Source organism: Xyrauchen texanus, chromosome 15, assembly GCF_025860055.1.
Source record: "Xyrauchen texanus isolate HMW12.3.18 chromosome 15, RBS_HiC_50CHRs, whole genome shotgun sequence".
NCBI classification, from domain to species: domain Eukaryota; kingdom Metazoa; phylum Chordata; class Actinopteri; order Cypriniformes; family Catostomidae; genus Xyrauchen; species Xyrauchen texanus.
This window is the reverse complement of record NC_068290.1, coordinates 26779880-26799914: the sequence shown is the minus strand read 5'-3', so window position 1 is coordinate 26799914 and position 20035 is coordinate 26779880. Positions and strand designations below refer to the sequence as shown.

At 44.8% G+C, this 20035-nt stretch overlaps 1 pseudogene; it reads right to left on the bottom strand.

The window, feature by feature from the left end:
* Positions 1 to 19612, bottom strand: part of LOC127655698 (cytoplasmic phosphatidylinositol transfer protein 1-like) — a 39907-nt pseudogene extending 20295 nt beyond the window's left edge.
* Positions 19613 to 20035: the final 423 nt, after the last annotated feature.

Sequence of the window (20035 nt, the reverse complement as noted above, 5' to 3'; positions counted from 1 at the left end):
GTTGGATTCTAAAACTTCACATCCAGTATTAACCTTTACACTGTAGAAACTTCACCTAAGATAACACTAATCACCCCGATTGTGGCTTCACAACAAAGCATAATTAAAACACCAAAAAGAGCTAAACATCTATTAAAATTCAGTTATTATTCACTCACCCTTGTGTTATTCTAAACCATATGACTTTCTTTTTTGGTAATCAAATAAAAAAAAAAAAAAAAAAATATTATTAATAATTCTGCTCACTAATGTCTTTTAATGGCAGTGTATGGTGACAAATTCTACAAGCTTCAAAAGGACGCAAATTCAGATATATAATTCAGAAGTAAGGGGCTGTAGAACCCTTTCCCCATCTCGGCTGGAGGGACAGGCTCTATCGCGATCTCCGCATGCAGGGTGGAGGCATTCTCGCCCCTGCACCGAAGTGAAGCGTATGCCGCTGAACCGGGGGCGGGTGCCTGGCAAACTGAATTGAGTAGCCGCGTCTGATGTTCCTGACCAGCCACCGCGATGGGTTGGAAAGTGTTAGCCATGTGTCCAAGCTCCAGGCGAGAGCACGATCGCGTCTGACATACCTGGGGGTGGGGCCTCGCGGCGGGGGGAGCAAGCGATGTCATCAGAATCAGAATCAGAAAAAGCTTTATTGCCAAGTAAGTTTTTTACGCATACAAGGAATTTGTTTTGGTGTTGTAGGCGCGTGTCACACAATCTCTAAATATATGAAACAAGAATTTAAATATAAGCAATAAAAATATAAATATAAATATGTCCACACAGTATCAATTAAAAGTAAGAATAAAATAAAAGAGAGCAGAGTAGTACAGTGGAATGTAGAGCCAGAGGTGGAGTGTGGAGAGTGTCAGGGTGGGTACCGGGTCTTGTTGATAAGGCAAGTGGCGGATGGGAAGAAACTGTTCTTGTGGTGTGAGGTTTTTGTCTTGATGGACCTTAGCCTTCTGCCAGAAGGGAGTGACTCAAAGAGATCATGTCGGGGAGTGTTGCTTCGACCCCAGGTGGCTGTGCTGAGGGGGAACTCAAAGCACTTACCTTGCTCTGCAAAGCCAGCATAGGGTGGGTTAGCATCTCACGAGGAGGGCCTCTTTGGCCATCCTTGAGGCTCGTCACAACCAGCGGGCCGTAGGCAGATGTGGACACCGATTACGTGACACAAGGAGTGAGGAAACCTCTCTCTTTTTGACAATGTGGGTGAACGGGCTGCGGCGAACAAAATCTTGATCAGATTCATCATCTTGATCAGATTCAGCCACAGGTGGCATTCATGGACCACCAAGGTGGACATCACCCGCCCGAGTGCTCACACTGTAACCTTCATCCTCCGGAGGGCGAGGTCGGTCGCCGAGTGCAGCTCCTGCAGCACATCGGGATCAGGACAACCCACATGCAGTTTTTTTTGTGCCTTGGCCTGATGTACCTGCAGGATGGCCATGGCATGCAGGGCGGAGGCAGCCTGTACAGAATGCTTTTTCTGCGGAAGAAGGAAAACAATGTTGCCATGGTCATATTTTCGCAATGAGAACATGAACCATCCACAAATGTGATTGTAACACTGTTAAAGGATGTGCAAGGAGGAGGCGAGAACCGGCTTGTCAACATAAATCATAATTTTAATGAAAACTTAAACCAAAAACATAAACAAACACACACAAGACGGACTTGCCCGTAATTCTCTCTCTCTCAAACCATTGTCACCGGCTGCCTTTATCCCTCACGCGCCTCATCAGGCTTGGGGACCGGGCACGCGATATCCCGACCCATATTCAGCTGATAGTAAAACCGCTCAGCTCCGAAGAAAGCTCCTTTTATACCCGTATGTACGGGGGAGTGGCATGCAAATTCCATTTTCCAATTCTCATTGGCCTTTTCTCAAAGAATGGGAGGTGTTCAGAGACACCTAGTGTCACTACATCGACACAACGTCAAGTGAGTGACAGAAGGGGAACAATAATTAGGTGGGCCTAAATGTGGCTACGCCAGTGCTTCATACCATTGGTCAGCTCATCGCTGCTGGCCGAGGCAAACAACAGTGTAAAGACGATGTTATCTCCTGTTGGTGATAGACCACATTTTTAATTGTTACATGGTCATGCTGGTTTCAGCCAAGTCTCAATCAAGTCTCCTTTGGAATTCTCCCTCACAGCAACAATAAAGTCGCTATTATGCAATAAATATAGATTTCTGAGGGAAGCTTTCATATTTTGAGCAGCACATTAAAAATACATTTTTGAGATACTTTTGAGATAATGCTTCACAAGTTTGCTGCAAATGTCGCTAATTTATGTTCATGCACTTCAGGTTTAATTAAACTCTGGACCTTAATCTTTAGTCTTTAGATTTCTGAACAAATCCCAGACCTGAACCCCACTGAACACCAGGGACATGCCATCCATATAAGCAAAGTAAGCAGTGCTTAGCCAACAGAAGGTTTAAAAGAAAAACAACAATATAAAATATTTAAATATAATTGCTAATAAAAAACTACTCTTTTCAAATTCTGCATATTTTATCTCAATTGAGCCGCACAGACAGTTATTCATTTATTTGCTTTTGGGCCACCCTCTGGTATAAGCACTTCATGTTATGCTTTCACTGATTCAAAGCATTGTTGACCGCCCTTTCATTAATACAGTATGTTAATTCAAATTGAATCACGCCTGCTACTACAGATGGGCAAGGTGAGCATGCTTACCAAAATGAGTAAGCCAATCAAAAGCTCCTTCTTCAGTCATGCTATCTGATAGACTAGATTTTAGTTTTATGTCAACACTTTCAAGTTCTCATAACTAATGTGTTATTAAGCACTACAATGGATAAAGTGTAAGCATCTGTGACCTACAGGGATTTCAATGGAATCAAGAAAGAGAGGCTATCAAAAATTCAACAAGCGGGCGACTTTTAACAACAAAGTGACAGAGATGTTCATTTGCATGGAGAGAAGCATGGATTTTGAGTTCCAGTAAAGGTAAGTTAATTTATTTATAAAAAATCTGCATTATTGATACTAGGTCATATAATCTAGGCTATAAAGTGGTGATCTGGGAATCATATCCTTCTTGTGTTATGTCTGTTTTAATCTGTTTAAATGAAAATGTTAGGGGATGTAGACTGCCGTGTTTATATTACATTTACCTTGTGCATTCAGGTAGAGATTGTTGTCTTTGGTGGTCAGATTAGTTGATTGCTGCTGTCCATTCCAGTTGTTCTGAACTGTACGAAGAGTGACGTGTGAGGCCTTTGATTTTTAAATATATAGCCTGCTAGTAATTGGCTATCTTTTCTTTTTCTATATGCAATATTAATATACTGAATAAAAAAAAATGGGTCATGAAGTTCGCCACTGTGACAATTGTTTCCATTGACTGGTGATAATTTAGTGACTAAGGCAATAATTTAAGTCAATAAAGTTTCTGCGACATTACACTCAGCCGTATAATGTGTTTTGGGCACAGCGTTTATAAATGTGTTTTAAAAATCTTTGATGCTTGCCCAGTCTGAAAGCCCACAGCACATGTCTGCTTTACAACATTGGGACAAAATGGAAAGCTGACTGCAAGGCTCCATTGCCCAACACTAGTGCCCGATGCTCTTGTGTCTGAATGGGAGCAAATCCCATTCCCATCTCACAGAAGTGTGGAAGAATCAACTCCCCATTAATGTCACGGTATTTAATCCTATGTCTCTTCCTTGTCTCGTGCCTTGTTCTTAGTGTGTGTTGTGTGGGTGCGTGAATGTGTGGGCGTGTTGTTTGTACCATGATTAGCGCTCTGCCGCAATCACTCCTCTCACCAGCTGTTACTCATTCCCATTCCCTTTAAATTCTCACCACTCTCTCATCTCCTTGTCAGATCGTTGTTTGTGATGTCCGGTGTTGTTCGCTCTTCAGAGTTCCAGTCCAGTTCTCTCGTTGTCCCTGTTTCAGTGTCCTGTTTGCTGTTACCCGGATTCAGCCGTGTCTGTTCAACACTTCTCTTCACTCTTCTCACCACGATCATCTGACCATTGGAGACTCTGCGCCACTAGACCATCACCCGGACTTTTCCCCTATCTTCTCAATTTGACTGTCAATAAACTAATTGTCAACTTGCAACTTGCTTCCTAGCTTCATTACGTCACAGAACGATCTGACCACAAGATGGAAGCAGCGAGTAACAATTCAGACAGCCTAGAAGAATTCAGTGATGAACAGCAGACTTCGTGATGGAGAACCAGGAGAAGAATCTCAATGACACGGCTCAGCTGTCCAGGCTCTAGTGGCGCAGGTGTCCGGACTCACCCAGCAAATTCAACTTCTGCGAGCTCCCACTGCGCCACCCGCACCGCTGATTCCTCAACCACCACCAGCGCCCCTCCCAGTCGGAGCCCGCCTACCGGTTCCAGAGCTATATTCAGGTGAACCTAATTTTTGCCGAGCTTTTCTAACACGATGCTCAATGCATTTTTCTTTACAACCCAGAACATTCTGTGATGAAAGAACCAAGGTCGCTTTTGTCCTGACGCTACTTTCTGGGAGAGCGGCCCTTTGGGGAACGGCGGTGTGGGAGAATCAAGATGAATGCTGCACCTCTTTTCAAGCACTCTCCGCGGAGATGAAGCGAGTTTTCGACCGTGCTGTCTCCGGTAGAGAGGCAGCCAGAGTGCTGGCCGACTTAGCGCCAGGGGAGAGATCTGTATCAGACTTTTCTATCGAAGTTCGGACGCTAGCGGCGGAGAGCCAATGGAACGAGGAGGCGCAGTGGGACATGTTCCTGCATGGGCTGGCTGATCAGCGTCCAAAAGGAGATATACGCCATGGATCTCCCCACCAAGCTAAACGATTTGATCGCCTTGGCGCTTAGAGTGGACGCAAGGTTATCCAGAATGGAACAGCGAGTACAAACCAACCGCCCCTTGAGAGGATTAGGCGGTCAATGTTCTGGAGGCGGGACGCTGCTCAGCCCCGCTCTGTGATCCCGAGCCCATGCAGGTGGGTCGAGCCCGGCTTTCCGGAGGAGAAGGAAAGGCGGAGATCCCAGGGACTGTGTTTGTACTGTGGTGGTGCTGGACATTTTGCCTACAACTGTCCTTTAAAAGGATCCGCCCGATAGCAAGTATGAGGCTACTATCGGGTGGGATCTCCGCCGAGAAGACCTCATCCACATCTACCCTCCTTCCGTAAGTCTTCAATGGTCTAATCACCGCCACGACTGTCGAGCACTTCTGGATTCTGGGGCCAAGGAAATTTCATGGACTACACTTTTGCACTCAACCACCAAGTCCCCTCAAGTCTCTCACTCACCGGATCGCTGTTCACGCCCTCAATGGCCAGAAACTTCCCACCATTTCCCTAGCCACTGAAGACATCACTCGCCACGCCAGGCAATCACACCGAGACCATCTCCTTCTACATACTGGACACTCCTCTTGCCCCCATCGTCCTTGGTCATCCCTGGCTCACCCATCACAACCCTAAAGTGGACTGGCAGTCTAAGTCTGTGTCAGCGTGGAGCACTCAATGTCATAAGTCTTGTCTTGTTTCTGCCTGTTCGCCTGTTTTTGTCCCTGTTTTTCAGGAAGAGGCGGTGGATTTATCTAACGTGCCCGCGGAGTACCTGGACCTGAAGGAGGTGTTCAGTAAGTCTCGGGCGCTTCTCTCCTCCACATCGTCCCTATGACTGTGCCATAGAGTTATTGCCAGGTACATCTCCGCCTAAGGGCAAGTTATATTCACTCTGATTCCAGAGAGGGAGGCTATGGAGAAATATATTTCTGATTCTCTAGCTAATGGATTCATCCGCCTTCCTCTTCTCAGCGGGGCGGGATTCTTTTTGTGGGGAAGAAGGATGGATCTCTGCGACCTTGCATTGATTACCGGGGTTGAACAACATCACGGTAAAGAATACTTATCCTCTACCGCTGATGTCTTCAGCTTTTGAGAGGTTGCAGGGAGCATCCATCTTCACGTAAATTGGATTTACGTAATGCTTATCATTTGGTCCGCGATCAGGGAGGGGATGAATGGAAAACCGCTTTTAACACCCCCAGGGGCACTTTGAATACTTGGTCATGCCGCTCGGCTTGTCCAACTCCCCAGCGGTCTTCCAGGCACTCGTCAATGACGTGCTAGCGAGACATGGTTGATCAGTTCATATATGTTTACCTGGATGACATATTGATTTTTTCTTCTTCTCTCCAGGAACATGTGCAGCACGTCCGCTAGTGCTTCAGAGATTGCTAGAGAATGGGCTTTTGTCAAGGCGAGAAATGCTTTTCATGCACAGTCTGTTCCTTTCTTAGGGTACATCGTGTCGGTTGAGGGAATGCGATGGATCCTGAGAAGATCAAGGCTGTGGTAGATTGGCCAAGTCCAGAGTCTCGTAAGGCCCTACTGAGATTCCTGGGGTTCGCCAATTTCTACCGGCGCTTCATTCGCAATTTCAGTCAACTAGCCACACCTCTGACCGCCCTGACCTCCCCAGAACAACGCTCAGGTGGTCAGACGCAGCTGAGGCTGCGCTTGCCAAACTGAAAGGTTGCTTTGTTTCAGCCCCCATCCTGATAACCCCTGATCCATCACGCCAGTTCGTGGTGGAGGTCGATGCATCAGAGGTGGGGGTAGGCGCAGTGCTATCCCAGCTGCTCTCCTTCAGACGACAAGATACACCCTTGCGCTGCTTTTTTCTCATCGCTTGTCCTCGGCCGAACGTAATTATGACATTGGTAACAGAGAGTTGTTGGCAGTCAAGTTAGCTTTGGAGGAATGGCGCCACTGGTTGGAGGGTTCGGGGTACCTTTTATCGCCTGGACCGATCACAAGAATTTGGAATATATTCAGCACAGCTAAAAGATTAAACTCCAGGCAGGCTCGGTGGGCTCTTTTTTTCGGTCGCTTTGATTTTACTCTCGCATCGCCCGGTTCCAAGAACATCAAACCCGATTCTTTATCACGTATTTTTGATCACTCCAACGCTCGCCTACTCCCGAAGTGCATTTTACCAGAGACTCTATTCATCTCTACACTCACATGGGAGATCGAATCGAAGGTCAAGACGGCCTTAGAAGGGGTAACGCTCGCTCGGTGCCCACCGAACCGCTTGTTTGTGCCGGAGGGGTTACGGTCCAGCGTTATTCAGTGGGGACATTGTTCTAATGTGGCTTGTCATCCAGGAGTTAATCGAACTAAGTTTTTAGTCAAGCAACGATTCTGGTGGCCTTTGATGGTTCGTGACGCTCACAGTTTTGTTTTGGCTTGCTCAGTCTGCGCCACTGGTAAGAGTTCCAATCGACCCCCAGACGGGTTACTTCAACCGCTGCCGGTGCCATCGAGACCCTGGTCCCATATCGCTCTAGATTTTATCACCGCCCTCCCACCCTCACAGGGACACACGGTAGTTTTAACCGTGGTGGACCGGTTCTCAGGCTGCCCACTTCATTCCCTTGCCCAAATTACCCTCTGCCAAGGAGACAGCGGTGATTGTCATTGACCACGTCTTTCGCTACATGGCCTCCCGACAGATGTGGTCTCTGACAGAGGACCCCAATTTGTGTCCAAATTTTGGCGAGAATTTTGTAAATTACTGGGAGCGACTGTTAGTCTGTCCTCAGGGTTTCATCCCCAGAGCAATGGTCAATCTGAGCTGAGCCAACCAGGATCTGGAGAGAACGCTACGATGTTTGGTATCCAAGAATCCTTCCTCATGGAGTCAGCAACTGTCTTTTGTTGAGTACGCCCACAACACGCTACCAGTATCATCCACGGGCCTATCTCCGCTTGAGTGTAGTGTAGGTTACCAGCCACCTATTTTTCCTAGTCTGGAATCCGAGTCGCGGTCCCTCCGGCCACGCTCGGTCCAGAGGTGTCACCGCGACTTGGACTAGGGCCCGGAGACTCTACTCCAAGTGGGGTCACGCACCAAGGCCAAAGCTGATCGCCACCGGTCTAGGCCTCCCGTGATACGCCGTTGGTCAAAAAGTGTGGCTTTCTACTAAGAACATTCCTCTACGCTCCGTGATCTAATAAACTTGCACCTAAATTTATTGGCCCGCTCGCTGTCACCAAGATCGTTAGTCCGGTGGCAGTCCGCCTCAACCTTCCTCCAGCGTACAGGAGAATTCACCCGTGATTTCATGTATCCAAAATAAAACCCGTCTTTTATTCCCGCAGATAACCCGCCGGTTCCGTTCCCCCGCCGCGACTCGTAGACGGGAACCTACTTATTCGGTCAACCGTATTCTGGACTCAAGACGGAGGGGACGCTGGATTTCAGTACCTGGTGGACTGGGAAGGTTACGGTCCGGAGGAGAGAGGTTGGGTACCGCCAGAGACATTCTGGATCACTCCCTTATCGATGACTACAATCGGCAGGTAGGGAGCCTGGGAACGCCAGGAGGCGCTCCTAGGGGAGGGGTACTGTCACGGTATTTAATCCTATGTCTCTTCCTTGTCTCGTGCCTTGTTCTTAGTGTGTGTTGTGTGGGTGCGTGAATGTGTGGGCGTGTTGTTTGTACCATGATTAGCGCTCTGCCGCAATCACTCCTCTCACCAGCTGTTACTCATTCCCATTCCCTTTAAATTCTCACCACTCTCTCATCTCCTTGTCAGATCGTTGTTTGTGATGTCCGGTGTTGTTCGCTCTTCAGAGTTCCAGTCCAGTTCTCTCGTTGTCCCTGTTTCGTGTCCTGTTTGCTGTTACCCGGATTCGCCGTGTCTGTTCAACACTTCTCTTCACTCTTCTCACCACGATCATCTGACCATTGGAGACTCTGCGCCACTAGACCATCACCCCGGACTTTTCCCCTATCTTCTCAATTTGACTGTCAATAAACTAATTGTCAACTTGCAACTTGCTTCCTAGCTTCATTACGTCACAATTAATGCCCATGGTTTTAAAATTAAATGTTCAACATGTACACATTGGTGTTCAGGTGTCCACATACTTTTGGAAATGTATGTGCATGTGTGCACAATTGTGTATTGGGGTGAGAGATTAGACAGCCATCACAAAAGTCTCACATCCAGATGTGTCTGGTGCCATCTTTCTCTCAAAAAAGCAGAGTCTGAGAGAGAGAGAGAGAGAGAGAGAGAGAGAGAGAGAGAGAGAGAGAGTGAGATAATGAACTCAGCACTGTAAGATAAGACAGCACAGACAGCAGTTCAGATTTACAGCCTGAGGACCTCAGTGATGGATGGATGGACAGAGGATGAGAAGAGAGGGGAGGAGGAGAGAAGATGTAGATCTTTCACGGTCAGCCAGTAGTGTCTAGTGCCACGGATGTGGTCACGCTCACTCACTCTTCCTCTTTCCCCCTCTCCGCATCTCTGAAGTGACAGGCATTTCCTCAGTGTGTCCTGTCTGTGAAACAGCACCTTCCCACCAAACAACTGTCATTAAATTATAATCCATTGTAGCTATCTTGATGATACTATTTAAATTATTCATAATTACAATGCAGCAGTTTAGTCTGACGAACGTGTAAACAGGATATAATGATCCCGTCTGCAATAATATCGCAATTTGAATTAAACTCACATGCACTACGATAAGATTTATTTGACCATTAGGAAAGTAATGCTCTGCCCTTTTGGTCTTTGCTAACACATTAATGCTTTGAAAAAGCTAGAGGTGCAGTAATTCATATTCACTAAAGCATTTAATGACTGAGTGTGTGTGTTTCGTGTGTGTGTGTGTGTGTGTGTGTGTGTGGGGGGGGTTGTTTTTGTCAGTATGAAGCGAATAAGTGTAAAGAACATAAGAAAACGAGCAATTACAGTAAGTGTGTGCGCATGTACACAATGTGGGAGGATATCATACAGAATGTATACAAGATTCTCTGGAGGACAAGTGCAAGCTAACATTTCACACAGAAACGGTTTGCGTCAATCTAAACTGTTTTTTTGTTTGTTTGTTTTGTTTTCTATGTGAACATGCGCTAGAATGAGGTTTTTGACCTTGCTCTTTTTTTAATCATTTCAGGCAGGAGTGCTGTTTCAAGTTAAATGAACTTCAACTTTTAAAAATGTGCCTTAAGACTCAAGAAACCTCAGACATACTGTTAAAAAACGAAACTGTGTTTAGTTGCTGATCTTGCTATCTTTTAAAAAAAATAAAATAAATGGATGTTATGTCTGACTGGCCCTTTAGGATGCTTCCCAGCCAACACGGAATGCTCCTCTTACATTAGTGTGTGGTTCCTGTGGTTTGGTTATTGTTCCTAATGTTCTAGGAATGATCTTTTTAGATTTTATTTTATAACCACAAACTAGCGATCCCAGAACATTCCAGGAATGTATAAGTGATGGATGTGTTTGAACACGGTTCAGATTTTCTGGAAATTTCCTGAAACATAAACACAACAGGAAATTAATAAAAGAAGCTGTTTTGGAGGGAAAGTGAATGATGGACAGTGCTCTGCAGCATGCGTAAAGGTGTTAGCTGCAGTCATTAATATTTGCTGATCGCTGGTACACTGGCAGGTGGGTGATGTAAACCGTGAATGAAACAGGATCATTTTTGCATTTGTGTATATGTGTGTGCTCTTACCTGTGGAGGTAGATGCGTTTCTCTGTGATCTGACCAGCTCCGCATGTGGGGTCTATGCAGGGTTCATTGCGGACCACGACCACCCCTTCACCTCCTCTGCTTTGTTCACTGCTGTGCTTGCTGATCATATACAACTGGCCGATTTTATACTGAGGAAGAGAGAGAGAGAGATATTGCTACCTCCTTTCATGACCTCATGTTGTCCTTGCTTGCAGAGAAGTGTGTGCTCAGCTTATTTTCATTTGAAAAGTCCTCCACATTCCTTGAGTTTCAAGCTTCTAAGAACTTAAAATTTGATTGAATGCACTTTTTTCTTCTTCACATATTGCAGATTCCACTTTATATCTAAGAACTTCCATTGTGTTCTAACCAGATGTGAAGCAATATTGCAACATATGATAAACAGTATCTTTTTCATGTTAATCTTTAATCTTTTCGTTAAGAGTTTTTCTGTCAATTGCTAGGTTCTCGAATAGCCCCATCCGCTGTGAACTGTGGAACGCTGTGGGCCAACATTCTTCTCCTAACAGTTAATTAAAGCCGGCGTCTCACTTGCCAGCTCATAAAGATTACATTTTGAACAAGTGTCTTACACCTGCCGATTGTTTTGCTAAGATCTCGCTCTCTTTAGTCAGAGGTATGATACACATAGTAAGCATATTCACAGACATGTTTTTAAAATGATTATTCTTTGTATGCTGACAAAATATACAGTCATGTAAACACCTTAAATGGTTTTCTTTTATTGGGGTAAGGTCATAAACAGCAAAAAAAAAACAATTGGCATATGTCGATTTTCACGCATTACCCAAATTTTGTGTTGCATGTACTCATACCAGCATTGTTACTAGTTTATACAATGTGTAAAAGTGTTGCCTGTAAACAAAAAAATGTAATTATGGTTTTACCCGATGATTTCAAATCTCATGTAAACACATGCATTGTCTGATTTTTTTTAGAAGAAACTGATTTTTAGTAGTTTTAGATGACTAAGTTTACATGGACACCATGTAAAGATAGCAGGTTATTGTGAGAAAGCAGCATTCCAGTTTACATGCACTATATAAGCGCCGTAATCTTTACATCCATATACATGTGGCTCGGTCAGTAAGGAGCTTTCTTTACAGCTATGAAATTCGGTGCTGGTGGTGTAGTGGTCTGAAGCACATATCTGTTAATCAGAAGATTACTGGTTCGAGCCCCACGGCCACCACCATTGTGTCCTTGAGCAAGTCACTTAACTCCAGGTTGCTCCGGGGGGATTGTCCCTGTAATAAGAGCTCTGTAAGTCGCTTTGGGTAAAAAGCGTCTGCCAAATGCATAAATGTAAATGCTCACTTTATTTCGAGATATTCCAGAGTTGTCGCAGTGTTTGTTTCCTTAATTTTCTATCATGACCTGCAGAGGAATTTAGCTGAAAAAGTGGGGTTTTCCTCTTATGTAGAACTCTGGGATTCCCCCAGTGTATGAGTGAATATATATTAATGTTTCAAAAGTGCATGTAAATGTGGTCAGTGTATTAGTGTACATGTAAATGCACTTGATGATATAAGACTTGATATCATTGAATCATTATTTAGAAAATTTAACTTTACCGTGTGAATTTGTGTGATTGATGCATATTTATTCCTTTGTGGATTGTCGTAGAAAGCGTATGTCCATATCAGGATTGGGGAGTAAAGAAATACATGTAACAGGATTACATGTTTAAAATACAAAATATAAGGACTGTACATTCCACTACAATTTAAATTAGGGATGCACCGATACCACTTTTTCTCTTCCGATTCCGATACCAGAAATCTCAGTATTGGCCGATATCGATCCCGATCCGATACCAATGTTGTTTTTTTTGCATTATCAGTTTAGAATATCTTTACATTATTGTGTGGAACTAATTGGGAGTACTCTTTAATATGTATAGAAACACAAACCTCTAACTACACATTATTTCAATGTAAATGTATAGCTTATTAATATTAAGCTATACATGTAAATGAGGTCTGGGTGCGGATGCCAGAGCGTGCCCCGTCCCTGAGAAAGAAGGTCCTTCCTTCGCCAGGGAGGGGGTGTCGCGAGAAGCATGAGATCCGAGAACCAAGTCCGAGTGGGCCAATAGGGGGCCACTAAGGTGACTTGCTCCTCGTCCTCCCTGACCTTGCACAGCACCTGTGCAAGAAGGCTCAGTTGGGGGAATGCGTACTTCTGCAGCCCCATGGGCCAGCTGTGTGCCAATGTGTCTGCCCCGAGGGGAGCCTCAGTTCGGGCGTACCAGAGTGGGCAGTGGGAGGTTTCTTGGGAGGCAAACAGGTCTACCTGGGCCTTGCCGAACCGTTCCCAAATCAGCTGGACCGACTGGGGGTGAAGCCTCCACTCTCCACTGGGCAAGCATTGTCGTGACAGCATGTCCACTATCACATTGAGGTTGCCGGGGATGTGAGTGGCACGCAGCTTGAGTCTCTGCTGGCTCCAAAGGAGGAGACGATGGGTGAGTCGTGACATGTGGTGGGAGCGCACTCCGCCTTGGCAATTTATGTACGCCACCACTACTGTGATGTCTGACCTGACCAGGACATGTTTGTCCCAAACTAGGGGGAGAAACTTCCTCAGGGCAAAGAAAACAGTCAGCAACTCTAGGCAGTTGATGTGCCAGCCGCTGCATGCCTGTTGCACACGGTGCCCCAACCCGATCTGGAGGCGTCGGTCGTGACCAGGACGCGTCGGGACACCTGCTGCAAGGGTGCTCCTACCCGCAGAAAGCAGAGGTCTTTCCAGGGTTTCAGTGTCTGGCGGCAGGCGGTGGTGATCATCACATGGGGCGTGCCGCAGCGCCATGCTCATCTCGGGACTCGAGTCTGAAGCCAGTGCTGAAGTGGTCTCATATGCATCAACCCCAGTGCCGCGACCACCGCGGAGGTTGCCATATACCCCAGGAGCCTTTGGAAAAGTTATAGTGCCTGGCTTGAAGGAAGCGAGGCATTTCAGCACCGACTGTGCACGGTCTTGGTGAGACGAGCTGACATTGAGACTGACTCTAACTCCATGCCGAGAAAAGAGATGCTCTGAACCGGGGTGAGCTTGCTATTTTCCCAGTTGACCTGAGGTCCCAAACACCTGGTATCTGTGCGCGCATAGTAACTCTCGCGAGGGGGCCAGGATGAGCCAGTCGTTGAGGTAGTTGAGTATGCGGATGCCAGCTTCTCGGAGAGGGGCAAGGGCTGCCTCTGCGACTTTCGTGAAGACGCGAGGGGACAGAGACAGGCCGAAGGGGAGGACTTTGTACTGATACGCCTGGCCGTCGTACGCGAACCGTAGGAAGGGTCGATGTTGCGGCAGAATTGAGACGTGAAAGTATGCGTCCTTCAGGTCTACCACTGCGAACCAATCTAGATGCCGGACACAAGTCAGAATATGTTTTTGCGTGAGCATTTTGAACGGGAGCAGTGCGAAAACTCGCCGAAAGCCCGGTTCAAAACTCACAAGTCCAAGATCAGTTGTAAGCCGCTGCCTTTCTTGGGTACAATGAAGTAAGTGCTGTAGAAACCCTTCTTCATTTCGGTTGGAGGGACAGGCCCTATCGCGTCTTTGAGTAAAAGAATAGCAATTTCTGTGCGCAGGGAATTGGCATGTTCACCGTGTACTGCGGAAAGACGGAAGCCCTCGAAGAGGGGCGGGGGCCTGGCAAACTGAATTGCGTAACTGAGTCGAATGGTCTGGTGCAGCCAGCGTGACGGGTTGGGCAGTGAAAGCCATGCCTCTAATCTCCGTGCTAGGGGCACCAAGGGGACGAGTATTTTGGACGTACCCGGCGGAGCTTCGCAGCAGGGCGGAGCAAGTAGTGTGGCGTCGGGAGGCAAGGGTGCGTCCCGAGGCTTTGGTGCTGAGAACAAACTCAAAGCACTTACCTTGCTCCGCGCGCCCGGCAGGGGGAGGAGGTCCAGTGCAGGCGTCCTCTAGACTCGTCAGAACCGGCCGGCCGGTGAACAGTCGTAGGCAGTGGTCTGTGTCCAGTGTGCTGGGACTGTTGAAATCTGGCGGAGGAGTGCCGTGAGAACGGCATTTGCGGGCCAGGTGACCCAGAGACTAAAGGAAATAGCTCTACTATTGAGAATGTGAGTACCACAGCCCCCGTTAAGGGAGTAGTCTTACCAGCTCCGGAGCTAACGTCTCAGTCTCTGGGTCGGTCATCTCAGGAGTGCCTGGGAGCCTTCTGGGTCCTCAAGGGGGTCCGTGAGACAAGGGGCGTCCACCTTCTGTGGGGAGCTCAACGCTGGGGCTGACAGCTGGGCCCACTCTTGTTTGTTGAGGCGAAGCAACACTTTCTTTCTTTCTTGAAAGCCACAGGAGTACGCCCTCGGTGAGCAGAGAGGGCATAGCCCGTGGCGGCAGGTTTGCGGCAGGGCAACATGTGTGAAATAGCCTCCGTCTTTTTCTTCACCACTGAGGACTGCTGGGCGGAGTCGTCATATGGTGTCGCCGAATGGACGGAGCTGGGAGACGGGAGCGTTTGAGAAATCGTGCTTTGTCTACCTCCTGTACTGCGACAAGGTCCAGTCCATGTGTTACGTTTCCGGACCACAAGGGTGGCCATCGCCTGTTCGAGTGCAGTTCCTGCAGCAAGTCAAGAACAGGACTACCCAAGTGCACATTTTGAAGTGCCTTGGCCCGGTGGACTTGCAGGAGGGGGCCATGGCGTGCAGGGCGGAGTGGTCTGGGACCGTTCCACCGCCGAGTGTAGCGAGAGCGGAGGAGCGAGGAAGCTTGGCTTACTCAGCTCGTCATAAACATCCGGGAAGAAAGGAACTGTCTGTGAGCGGCGCACATGCCCGCGGACCCCGTGCATCAGGCTCAGACTGGGCGAGCAGACCCGAAGGTGGCGGCCCAGGCGAGTTATCCGCATCAGACGCTGCTGTAACGCTCTCCGATGCTCCGATGCAAGGGATTGGACGGCCGGCCGGCCATTAAGTGGACTGCACTCATTCCGAGCTCGGGGGAAGCAAGCAAGCTTGCCGGGGAGGCGGGAGGTTTCGAGGGGATTTACCCAGCAAAACTGAGCCAATCATTATCCCCAAATCGTCTTCATCGCCCGCGGCGCCTGCCCCAATCCCGTAGGAAGGAGGCGAGGCACGGGGGGTGGCTGAAGTGGCTTTCTCTTATTACAAAAGAAAGCCGCAACCGTCATGGCTATGTTCTCGCACTGAAAACATAGACAATTCATAAAAACGCTGCCTGCGTGTGATCGCAGCCCAGGTACGTGAGGCAGTTTTTATGACCGTCAGAGGTGGGGAGAAATCAACCGCATCCAGAAACTACACAGGGGCGGTAAAAAAGTCTTTAAAAAGATGCGTCCTGAAAAGGACGTTCAACGCCGTTGTGTTTTGCTCTTTTTAGAGGAAATTACTCTTTTAAATAAAATCACTCTTTATAGAATAACTCTTTCGAGTTGTCTGCGCAGTCGAAGCGCCCAGGGGCAACAATGCACAGCCATGCAAGAAGGAGAAAGCCGCTGTTATGCGCCGTCAATCAAATAGCATGCAGATCGTCAGAGGAAAAAGAATGGAACTGGTGTGTGTGACTCGCAGCAAACTGCATGCACCACCATGGGCTCCGAATAAATTTTCTGAATGAACTCCCGTATTTACCTGCCTAAATACCCGTATGTCCGGGGGCGGGGTATGCAAATACTGTCTGCCAACTTCTCATTGGCCTTTTTTCATAAGTCAGAGGCATATTTCGGCGCTCAAGAGAGACCCCTAGTGTCGCTTCTCCGACACAACGTCGAGAGACAACGATAGCGACAGAAGGGGAACCAGTGTTTTATGTTTGCCTTTTTCTTTTTATTTTTTTTTTTAATTATTTTTCAACTTACATCTGGACTTTAAAGGATTCTTTTTTGGAATCCATTCAACTTAAATATTGTTATAAATTGTAAGCAAATGACAATAATAATTATAATAATAATACATTTGTATTAATATTATTATTATTGACTTTTAATTTTAAATACAACAGATATATATTTAAGTCGTGCACTTTTTAAACCCTCACACTTTTATTTTGACATTCTAAACCCTCCAGGAAGTCCTGTATGTGTCTGTTTGTAGGCAAGTTCACAGTAGTTTAATGGTTGTTCATATGACAATGTGCAGTAAAAGATTCACAAGTTATCTATTGTACTAAGTGTTTTTTTTTAAAGAATTAATAAATTAATTAAATATGCTATCACATTTCTTGTTTGCTTAGAATAAAAAAAATAGTTAGGATAAATTACTGGATTGCATTTATGCCTCTAAAAAGTCTAAAAGCACACCTTTTACAAGATTTTTATTACATTTATTTCTAATTTGTTATAGCTGCTCTGTAGAAATCTGAAATGTTACCATTGTTCGGCAACAGGCTGCTGAGGGCAGACAATGAAATAGGTAAAAATGCAAATAATAATAGTACTAAAAGAATTGTTACTGGAATCATTAAGGAACCGGAATCGTTAAGTACCTTACGATTCCCATCCATAGACAGAAGACTTGTCACTGGAATCTTTGCTAATCGCATCACTTCTGACACAATGTAATTATATATATATATATATATATATATATATATATATATATATATATATATATATATATATATATATATATATATATATAACCACAGACAATTTGTAAGGAAGACTTACAAAGTCCAGGAGGCAGTGGTGTTTTCTCAGAGGAGTCAAGGGAGGCAGTGCCTCCTCCAAAAATCCGTATGAGAAAAGGAATCGTCTGAACATAAATGAAACAAATAAATTATCACAAAATTTCATCTTAAAAATGTGTAAAGTCACATTTATAAAAGTCACTCAGTCAAGCAGCGACACCAGCGGATTAAGTTTCAGAGGGAGGCAGCATCTCTCTAGAGTGCATTGCCAAATATAAATTAACACGCTTGTTGCTGTATTATTGTAGGTATTATATTCGAAGCAATGTAAAAAAGTAATAACTTTGTTTATTACTATATTAATAATCTTTGCATAAACTTTAATTTGGATTAATTTAAAAAGAAGTTTGTTAATATGAGCATACAAAAAAATTTACATTATGCTTATAAACAGTGCAAGATAAAATATATTTTTTAATGTCTTTGTATGCAGAAATATTATATACTGTATGGTCATTAACATAAAACTGAAGTTTATTTATTTGGGCATATTCACTCACTGAGCAATTAATTAGAAACACTATGGTCCTAATAAAGTGTTCGACGTGGTCTTCTGCAGTTATAGCCAATCCGCTTCAAGGTTTGACATGTTTTGCATTCTGAGATGCTTTTCTTCTCACTACAAATGTGCAGTGGGTCTCTGAGTAACAATAGTCTTTCTGTCAGCTCGAACCAGTCTTGCCATTCTCCATTGACCTCTATTATCAACAAAGCATTTCCGTCTGTAGAACTGCAGCTCACTTGATGTTTTTTAATTTTGGCTGTTGTGCGTTAAAATACCAGGAGATCAGCAGTTACAGAAAAACTAAAACCAACCCGTCTGGTGCCAACAATCATGCCACAGTCTAAATCACTGAGATCAAATTTTCACCATTCTGATGGTTTATGTGAACATTATCTGAAGCTCCTGACCCTTATCTGCATGATTTTATTCACTGCACTGCTGCCACACAATTGGCTGATCAGATGATCACATGGATGATTGTTGGTGACAGATGAGCTGGTTTGAGTATTTCTGGAACTGCTGATCTCCTGGGATTTTCACACACAACAGTCACGAGAGGGACCTACACAATATTAGGCAGGTGGTTTTAATGTTGTGGCTGACAGATGTATGTTGTTGCATATATGTTCAAGTGTGACTTTTCTATATCAGTAAACACCATACATATTATAGGCCTGTGTGATTTACATATTATTGTGATATGTTAAATTTCTGTGTGGGTTTAACCTGAAAATTTAATGTCAATGTCAATTGGAACTGAAATGTGAATTTTAATCTAGTTTAAAAAAACTAAACAAAAGAACCCTGAGACTGCAATTGCAAAGTCCACCAAACTCCACTTCTTTCAGGTCAGGTGTGCTAGTGCGGAGTTGTCTAGTCTAAGCAAGTGGAAGTTGGTTACTTGAGGAGGGTAAAATATGGACAGACAACACATTCCTAACCCTCTCATAAAATTTTAAAACATTTGTGGGAAGGGCTTTGATTCTAAACTTGAGGTGAAGAACCCGTGCCTGCATTCAGAATAAAAGGACACAACTGGTCAGACTCATTTAGGTGAAGAAAATTATATTTGCTGAAATGAAGAGATTATAAAATACAACAAAACACACACACTGTGTATACACAAAGTTGAAATATGTCCTAGATTACGGTTCACAATAACAAAACATTTCAGAGCAATTTACAACATCTTTTCAAACAAACAAAATAGCTTTGACAGGAAAAAGCATCACTTTTCTTTTCCGAGCAAGCATGTGAAGATTATGAAGTGAACAGATAATAATTGTTTTAAATATTGCTGTTACTTGCAGTGTCAACTGTATAAACAGAGAAGAATAAACATCTTAATTCCTTACATGTTTACTTGCTCGCGTCTTGTGCTGATGTGCTACATACACATTACAGATGCAAACTCAAATACATGTGCTGTAAAAAGATAAAAACTTACCTCATCCACAGTAAGAGGCATGCATATCTGGTATTCTTTTACCAACATGGTTTGGTTTTCGATGGGACTTGTTTTAATCCTCTTGCTTTTCTCTTTCACCAACTTGTCTCTCTTAAACTAAATTATTTCCTAAAATCAAATTAAAGTCTATGTATGAATCTCACAAGTTCTTTCAGTAAATTAATGCTAGAGCTGCACTTCTAAAATCACACCTCGCTCTCTTTGTTGCTCTCTACAGATGCCAGACTATGTCTAGTCCAATAAACTCAACCAATGTGTAGGCTATCCACCATATTTATTTTATTGCTCTAATTTTTTCTCTCTATTGTCTTTATTGTTTTTCTTTCTATTTCAATCTCTTTCTTTAAAGTGATACTGCTGTAAGAACGAAACCACAGCTTCCTGTCCGTGTCTCTACTTCTCCTTCTGGTTGTCAAAGAAGAAAAGTTTTCATGTGTAAGTTTTCATGCGTAACCTTGCCATGTTCTTTGCCCCTCCCTTTTACCCTCCCCTTCTTTCCATTCTGTGTGCGTTCTTTTCCTGTGCTTATCTTTATTATTTCTCTCCTCTCTCACTCATTACACCCTTTTCCTCCACCCTACACTTGACTTTACCTCTCTTTCCTGATTTCCAGTACAATATTGTATAAGGTCTCCATCTTTTTTATCTCTCTTACTCAAATATGCTCAGTCCTATTTTCACTCTGTTTTTTGTCCTGCTCTTTCAATATATAAATATAAGTTAATTTTGCCCCAGATTAAGCAATCACACTGTGTTTGCAATACAAAATGCACTCTGTTGCAATAACCAGTTCAGTCTGGCTCAGAGCAGCTATCTACACATTTATTT